Raw genomic sequence first — 9,060 nt, 5'->3', positions numbered from 1 at the left:
TTTTGAGGGATCTCCAAACTGTTCATAGTGGATGTACTAACTCACATTCCCACCAACAGTGTACGAGGGTTCCCTTTTCTCGCCAGCATCTGTTATTGCCTGTCTTTTGGATAGAAACCATTTTAACTGGGGTGAGATAATTCACTGTTTTGATTTGAATTTCTCTGTAGTTTCATGATGTTGAAAACCTTTTCATATGCCTGCCTACCATTCATATGTCTTCTTTTCAGGAGTATCTACACAAATCTATTGCCCGTGTTTTGATCGGATTATCAGATTTTTTTCCCTATAGAGTTGTTTGAGCTCCTTATGTATTCTGGTTATAACCCCTTGTCAGATTAGTAGTTTTCAAATATTTTCTCCTATTCTGTGGGTTATCTCTCCACTTTGTTGATTGTTTCCTTTGCTGTGCAGAAGCTTTTTAACTTGATGAGATCCCATCTGTCCATTTGTGCTTTGGTTGCCTGTGCTTGCGGTATATTGCTCAAGAAATTTTTCCCCAGACCAATGTCCTGGAGATTTTCCCAATGTTTTCTTATAGTAGTTTCATAGTTTGAGGACTTTAAATCTTTAACCAATTTTGATTTTATTTTTGAATATGGCAAAAGATAGGGGGTCTAGCTTCATTCTTCTGTATATAGATATCCCATTTTCCCAGCACTATCTATTGAAGAGATTGTCTTTTCTTCAGTGTATGTTCTTGGCACCTTTGTCAAAAATGAATTCATTGTAGGTGTGTGGACTTGTTTCTGGGCCTTCTATTCTGTTCCATTGGTCTATGTGTCTGTTTTTATGTCAGTGCCATGCTGTTGGTGACTATAGCTCTAATATAATTTGAAGTCAGGTTATGGGATTCCTCCAGTTTAATTCTTTTTGCTTAGAATAGCTGTGGCTATTGTCGGTCTTTTGTGGTTCCATATAAATTTTAGGATTTTTTTCTATTTCTGTGAAGAATGCCATTGGTATTTTGATAGGGATTGAATTGAATCTGTAGATTGCTTTGGGTAGTATGGACATTTTAACAATATTTATCCTTCTAACCCATGAACATGGAGTATATTTCCATTATTTAGTGTCCTCTTCAATTTCTTTCATCAGTGTTTTATAGATTTTATTATAGAGGTCATTCACTTATTTGTTTAATTACCAGGTATTTAATTTTATTTCTGGCTATTATAAATGGGATTACTTTTTAGTTTCTTTTTCAGATTGTTCACTGTTGTCATACAGAAATGCTACTGATTTTTGTATGTTGATTTTGAATCCTGCAACTTTGCTGGATTTATCAATTCCAATAGTTTTTTGGTGAAGTCTTTAGGTTTTTCCAAATATAAGATCATATCATTTGTAAATAAGGATAATTCGACTTCTTCCTTTCCGATTTGTATGCCCACTATTTCTTTCTCTTGTCTGATTGCTCTAGCTAGGATTCCAGTTGAATACCAGTGGTGAAAGTGGGCATCCTAGTCATGTTCCAGATCTTAGAGGAAAGGTTTTCAGTTTTCCTCCATTCAGTATGATACTAGCTGATGGTCTGTTGTATATAGCTTTTATTATGTTGAGGTATGTTACTTCTGTACCCAGTATTTTTAGGATTTTTATCATGAGGAAATGTTGAATTTTATCGAATGCTTTTTCAGCATCAATTGAAATGATCATATGGTTTTTAATCCTTCATTCCATTGGTATGATGTATCTCGTTGATTTGCACAAGTTGAACCATTCTTGCATCCCTGGGATAAATCCCATCGTCATGATGAAGGTTCTTTCTAATATATTGTTGAATTTGTTTTGCTAGAATTTTGTTGAAGATGTTTGCATCAATATTTATCAGAGATACTGGCCTGTAGTTTTTGGTGTTGGTTTTCTTTTTCTTTTTCTTTCTTTCTTTTTTTTTTTTTTTTTTTTTTGTATCTTTTGCTGGCTTTGGTATCTGGATAACATGGGCCTCATAGAATGAGTTTGGAAGTATTCTCCCCTCCTCTATCTTTTGGAATAGTTTGAGTAGAAATGATATTAGATGATATTAGTTATTCTTTAAATGTATGGAAAAAATCAGCAGTGAAGCCATTCGGTCCCAGGCTTTTCTTTATTGGGACACTTTTCATTACGATTTCAATTTTGTTACTTGCTATTAGTCTATTCAGGTTTGGGATTTCTTCCTGTTTCAATCTTGATAAGTTTTATATGTCTAGGAATTTGTCTATTTCTTCTAGATTTTCTAATTTATTGGCATACAGTTGCTCATAGTATCCTCTAATGATTCTTTGAATTTCTGCAGTATGAATTGTAATGTCTCCTTTTTCATTTCTAGTTTTATTTTTTTGGGTCTTCTCTCTCTTTTTTCTTAGTCTAGCTACCAGCCTGAGCAACATAGCAAGACTTCATCTCTCCAAAGATACAAAAAGTAGCTGGGTATGGTGGCATGCATCTGTAGTCCCAGCTACTTTGGAGATTGAGATGGGAGGATCACCTAATCTTGGGGAAGTTGAGGCTGCAGTGAGCCATGATCATACCACGCAACCTAGCCTGGGAAACAAAGTAAGATCCTGTTTCAAAGAAAAAAATATTTAACTTGGATCAAAGACCTAAATGTAAGTGCAAAACTACAAATCTCATAGAAGAAAATGTATGCAAAATAATTATAATATAATATAATATAATACAATAAATGGCCACTCATCTCACTTTGAGACAGTGTTTGTACAATATGAGCATTATCGAGGGTAATCATAGCCTTGTGGGCTGGATTATAATGGCCATGAGAGAAGCTTAGCCAAATGAAGGAGACTTCCTTGGACACAGCCCACCATGGCAGTCTTTAGAAGAAGCACAGACACATCTAAGGGAGCTGGACATGTGCCGGGCTATATATGCCCAACAATTCGAAGGGCCAGATAAGGCTGTGTTTATTGCAGGCATGAAAAGTTGTCACAAGAATGCTCCCAGGTTGACACGGCCTCATGTCCCTTTCAAACCTCCTTGGGGGACAAGATGTATATAATTTGAGAGAAACTATAGCTGATCTCGGAGGGATAGAAAAAGGAAGAGATGAGGTCTGCTGGATCACTAAAGGGGGAAAAGCAAGAAACAAAGTCTGCTGGACCAAAATAGGGAGGCCAAAAAGGCCCAGTTAGGATCACCAAGAAACAAATGTGGTATGATCTGATCTCAGCTGGGGCAGAGAGAAAATAAAGATTGACAACCAAATGCAGTATTGGTGGGCCTCTGGAAAGACCTGGCTCCCTTCCTAGTGCCCTGCCAAAAGAGGGAAAAGGAGAAGAAACTCTAGGTAAAAGAACTCCAGTCTCTGTGTTCCAGGGGTGAACTCCTCTCTGGCCTACAGACTGGGGGTGGTCCCAAGGTTGCCTTCATGTACCAGCAATAGGGGGTGACCCAGAGACCCCACATGGAGCTTATAACCTGTGCAAGTCCCTGCCCCTCACCCAACAAAGAAAACACAAGCAGAGAACCTTAGCTTTAGCGGCCAGAGGTGCAGAATGCACCTTAATTCATGGGAACCCAGAGAGATACCCTGGTAAGTGGGCAGCTATAGATGGTTATTGTAGGGGTGAACAATCCTCCTTGGTATTGGATGGAGTCTCCCCTGCTTACTACACTGTCTTTATCTCACCTATCTTAGAAAACATCTCAGTTATGGACATCTTTTGGGATGCACTTTACAAATGTCTGTGGTGAATTATGCCTATGAGTTTGAGCGGTAAAAGCTATTATAAGAGGAGAGGCAGAATGGCAACCTGGCACCTCCCTCCGCCACAGTGAATTATTCATGTGAAACAATATCATCTTCCTGTTGAGAGAGAAAAATAACACAAAATGTAGGCATTTATCATGCTGTGTCAGATTTGGCTAATGCCTTCCTTAGCATCACTGTACACCCTGATTCACAGGCTAATATTATATTGATATTACGCTAATTTCTGGAGACTTGTTATTGCTATATAGCAACATCTCTATGCATTGTGCATCCTACTCCAATCCAGGGGATGGGCCATCAATTTGCAAAAGATACAAGGCCCAGAATCAGCTGTAAAGTTCCTAGGGGTCACTTGGTTGGGTAAGACACCCAGGCACACTCATTGACAAAATACAATTTTCTACTCCTAAAACAGTTAAATAGTTATGTTTTCTAGGTCTTTTGTGAAATTGGTGGGTTTTCATCCCACATTTATACTCTAGAAAGAAAGAGATTTAATTGGTGTTGGGATAAAGAACAAGAGGAAGTATTTGAGAAGAATAAAATACTAGTGGCTTAGACACAAGGCTTAGGGTCCCTGCTTCCTGGAATATCAGTGTCTTTGGATATAACCATTGGACCCTCTGGCAAGTCCAGCATAGGGAAGCAGTTCCTTTAGGATTTTAGTCACAATTATGGAAGGGTACTGAAACCTGCTATTTCCCAATTGAATAACAGGTCCTGGGGATATAGAAGGTCTTGCCACCAGTTGAATCCTCAACTGCTGCTTTCCTGGTACCAGGGAGAACAGGTCTCCTATCAAGGACTGGGTAGAAGGAATGTTTGCCAGGCCTGTATCAGCTATTGCCCAAGTCTCCCCTTTACAAAAGTGCCATGCATACATGCAACAACATAGTGTCTTTTCCATGCATCCCTTAAGAGATGAACTGCATGCTATCTTAGGGCCAGTGCATTATGAGTCCAGTGCTGCCCCTATTGTGGAGTCCCCACAGGAGATGTCTCCAATGGTACATGAAGGCATGGCCCTCATTCCTGACAATGCTTGGTACTTAGATAGACAGTAGTAGCTGCACAACCACAGATAGATAGTATCTGGTTTGAGATGGGAAGGCAGCAGAGCAGTCAATGGGCAGAACTCCGAGCTGCATGGTTGGTTTGTACCCGTGAGCCACCGCCTATAGTTCTCTGTACAGACAGTCTGGCAGTACTTAAGGGTCTTACAGTTTGGCTTGTCCAAAGGGCCCGAGATGATTGGTGTATAATTTTAAAATCCTTATGGGCAGCTGGTATGTGGAAAGACATTTGGAAAAGTCTACAGGAACCCACTGTGGACCTAATTGCTTCAGCACACTGGTCAGATTCACCTCCCAGAAACATGAAGGCAGACATCCTAGCAAAAATTAGAATACTGAGCTAGTTGATTAGGTACATATCACAGTGGGGATTTCAGTGCATGAACAGGCTGCCAAATAGCAAAGGGAGCTGGATTGTCTCTCTGCTATGGAGATTTAGTGGTGGCGGTAGCAAACTGCTTAATTTGTTCCTTTTCTGTACTTCTACCACATCCCACATACACCTGGACATATACATAAGTCAGCCGCCTCTGTGACAGACTGTAGATAGATTATATCAGACCCCTGCCAGTAATCTTGAGACAAAAGTATGCACTAACATGTGTATACACTGCCATGGGACTGTTGCAAGCCTTCCTTTGTAAGAGCAAACCAAGCAGCCACCGTCAGGGGCTTGGAGCAACTCCGTGTCATATATGGATACCCTCCACACTTTGATAGCAACCAAGGCATGCATTTCACCAGACCTGGTGTCCAAGACTGGATGCATGAAAAGGACACAGATTGGATATTTCACTTACTGTATACCACCCACCATGCAACAGGGTTGATTGAAAGGAAAAATGGTATTTTTGAAGGCACAGTTTTGAGCACTCTCAAAATCCAATATCTTGCATAGTTAGACAAAGGTTTTGCCTCAAGCCATTAGAAACCTTAATTTGGTTGAGACAAATATGGTTCTGGCACCACACCAATGACTCAGGACTACCATAGAGGAGGGTCCATTAACCATAGTAGTAAAGAAAGTCCAACCAGATGCATCTCTACCCGAGCAGATAAAAGGCCAATGGCAAAGGTTATTTAGGATTCCCCAAGATCTTGAGACAGGGGAGGAGACTCCTGAATGGGGGTTGGACTAGCAACTTCCCCGATGTTGGACAGAGCATTTCTTTCCAGACAGCAAGGAATTCCCTACCAACTAAAGTGGTCTCCATCGACCCTGTTAAAGTCTGTGCCAAAACACTCCACATACAAATAAACTGGAACACAGGCCCCAGCTGGCCATTTGACATGGTCCTTTGCTGCCCCTGTAACCCTACAGATAATACCAGCGCTTTTGCCCCTCAGGCAACATGTTTGGTATACACTCCCAGCCCATAATCCTATGTCCTAACCATCAGAGATGGAGCTACCAGGCATTCTGTGTAATAGGGAAAAACTGCCTCACCAAGTACCTGCTAAACATTTTTAATTCCACCCATAGTCTTCTGTTCCTATTGCTGTTTTGCTCTACACCTCTTGGTTTGGCTCCTGAATAAACGTGGCAAAGGGCATTTTAAATTCTGTGTCTTACACTTGGCATACACATCATCGCCTGTTGTTTGTGTTGCCGCTGTGGCCCCTGCTTAACAAGTAGAAAACAAATTGATAAAATGTGTCACTCACACCATAAAAATGTCACCCACAGCCTCCTCCGAAGGATCAGGGACCGGGGGGAAATGTGAGTCCATGAAATTGTAAGAGCTGGTTAGACGGGTGGGATGTGGAGAGAAAAGTGACTCCCTCTTGGATGCTAATTCTCCATGCTGACTTCTGATTAGCCCCAGTCCCAGGACTGACTCCTGATTCCTACTTTATTTACCGTCCCTATTGTAAGAACATTTCAACTTTGATGTTATCATGCAAATTCTAGGCTATTACACATTAGCATTCTTGCCTGTTCTGGACAGTAGCCTTTGTCTTGCACAGAGCATGTATACTCTTTCTGTGTGATATATAAGCCCTGAGTGTGGGGGTAATAAGTGCAGACACCTGCCTGTCTTGCTGCCATCCAAGATCATGCTTCTGTCTGTAAGTTCCCCAATAGAACACCCTTTACCAACAAACTAGATTTGTCTGTCTTGTTCCTTGGTTTATTGGCTCCTTTGGCATTTGGGGGGCACTTTGCATAGATGGCCCTTTCATGGAACAGAGGGTCTGTGTGGGGCTGGGAGCCCAAGTCAGCTCTTGTGGTCAGAGCCTAGAACATCTGCTGAGGAGACAAAGCTAGAGCTAGAGCTAGACCTGTTAGCAGAGACAGACCTGTTAGCGGAGTGGATAGCTGGGCCAGCAGGTCTGAAGTGACGCCATGGAAGAGCAGGCCAGTAACAGCTGAAGAGCTTCAGAAACTCCCACTTCTAACAAGGTCACTTCCTCTAAGAGGGACTACTGTCGTATCATAGTACACAGTTGTCTCTGCCTGGCTAATATGCAGCATTTGGGGGCATCCACACTACTGGAACAGCAGCCACGGTAAGAGTCCACTGTGCCAGCTTAATTGCACCCAACTGTACAATGAGAACATGGGGATCAGTGTGTTCTGCTACTTCTCTGCTTAGCATTCCTGATACACCTGCTTTACATAGGCACCATGTGGCACCGTGGTGTGTGCCTGTGCTGCTTTGAATCACATTTGGGTGTCTATTGGAAGGCTTCTTCAGTACTGTTGTGACACCAACTACACTATGGACTGATCCCTGTCAGAAGGTAACAAAGGGGCAAGGGACAGCATTTCCAGCCTAAGCCCTGGAATGTGTGTGGCATCAAACTGTTTTGCATTTGTGAGCAGGAACACAAATGCTGAACAACAGATATTTCATCAGCAAACAGAAATTGTGACTGGCTTTAAAGAAAATGGGCTTCCCTTGGTCTTGGGAACACAAGACTTAGCAGTATAGAAACAGAAATGGTTGCAGGTGGAGGAAGCACTTTTACCAGAGTCAGGAAGGCATGAATCACACAAAATCTTCAGCTTTTCCTCCCTTCTCTCTCCTGAGCTCTCTGCACCTCTGCTGTAGCAGTGATGGCAGCAGTGTGGAGAACACAGCCTCAGGGAACAACCAAGGTCCAGGATCCCTAGCAAAGGTTATGAGAAACTATGACTTCCTTTAGGGAAAAAAAGGGGGGGAAATGAGAGTGCCCAAGATCTTAGGAGAAGGCTGGTGCAGGCCTGGGGTGTAGTAAGTTCTGTAGCTTGTCTAGGTTCACCATGCCAAGTGGGGAGGTTTCTTGGGTCAGAATATATTACAGGACAGCATCTCCACCCTCCCCTAGAGGTCTCAGAATGTCCACTGACTGTGGCTTCAGTGGTCCTTGAACATAAATTTGGTAACATGAAGAGTAGCAGAAGCTGGCATGGTAAGATTACAAATGTGTATCAGAAGAATTATTTCGTGGGTAACAGAAAATACAGCATATAAAGGAATGAGTTAATACCACGAGAATGCCATTAGCCAAATTCAGGATGTGGATCATTCTACAGGACAAGTAACCTGGCTTTTTTGGGGAAACAGAAGCATGGGAGAGCCAGGGTGACACCATTTTAAAGTCAACTCCATTTTTCAACTAGCAAGGCATATTCCTTGCCAGTCACAACCCATGGTTCTAAGAGGTTTACAGCTGAACAAACAACTTAATAATGCCTGCAAGAACAAACACCTATGACAGACAACAGAATGTCCACATGTCCTGACATCACATTACAATATATGTTTTTAAGATTATTATAGTCGTGCTTTGATATACTAACTAAAATGCCAGGATAACTTTCTTCAAATCAACAAAGTACTAAATTTTGTCATGCTGTCAGAGCACCCACACATAGACATTTAACTTAGCTTTTATATAGATTAAACCCCTATATTAGAAGAGTTTACAACAGAGATGGTGCATTCCTCCTTTTGCCTTCTGAGGACACCTACTCTGTATCTGAGTAACTTTCAATAAACTATGTCCTTCTCACTGTATTCTGTGACTCACCTTTTACTCCTTCCTGTGCAAGATCCAAGAATACTCTTTTGGGGTCGGGATCAGGACCCGTTTTTCTGGTAACAGTTTCTCCAACAAATCAAAGGCTCGAGGGAAAAAAAAAAAAACATAGGTAGGGTGGGTGGTATGTTATAGAAGAACAGAGAATAAAGAGACATAAGAAGCAATTGCAGGCCGGGCGCCGTGGCTCAAGCCTGTAATCTCAGCACTTTGGGAGGCCGAGACGGGCGGATCACGAGGTCA

Source organism: Mandrillus leucophaeus, unplaced genomic scaffold (assembly GCF_000951045.1).
Source record: "Mandrillus leucophaeus isolate KB7577 unplaced genomic scaffold, Mleu.le_1.0 Scaffold660, whole genome shotgun sequence".
In the NCBI taxonomy this organism is placed as follows: Eukaryota; Metazoa; Chordata; class Mammalia; order Primates; family Cercopithecidae; genus Mandrillus; species Mandrillus leucophaeus.
Note: the sequence above shows the minus strand (reverse complement) of the source record.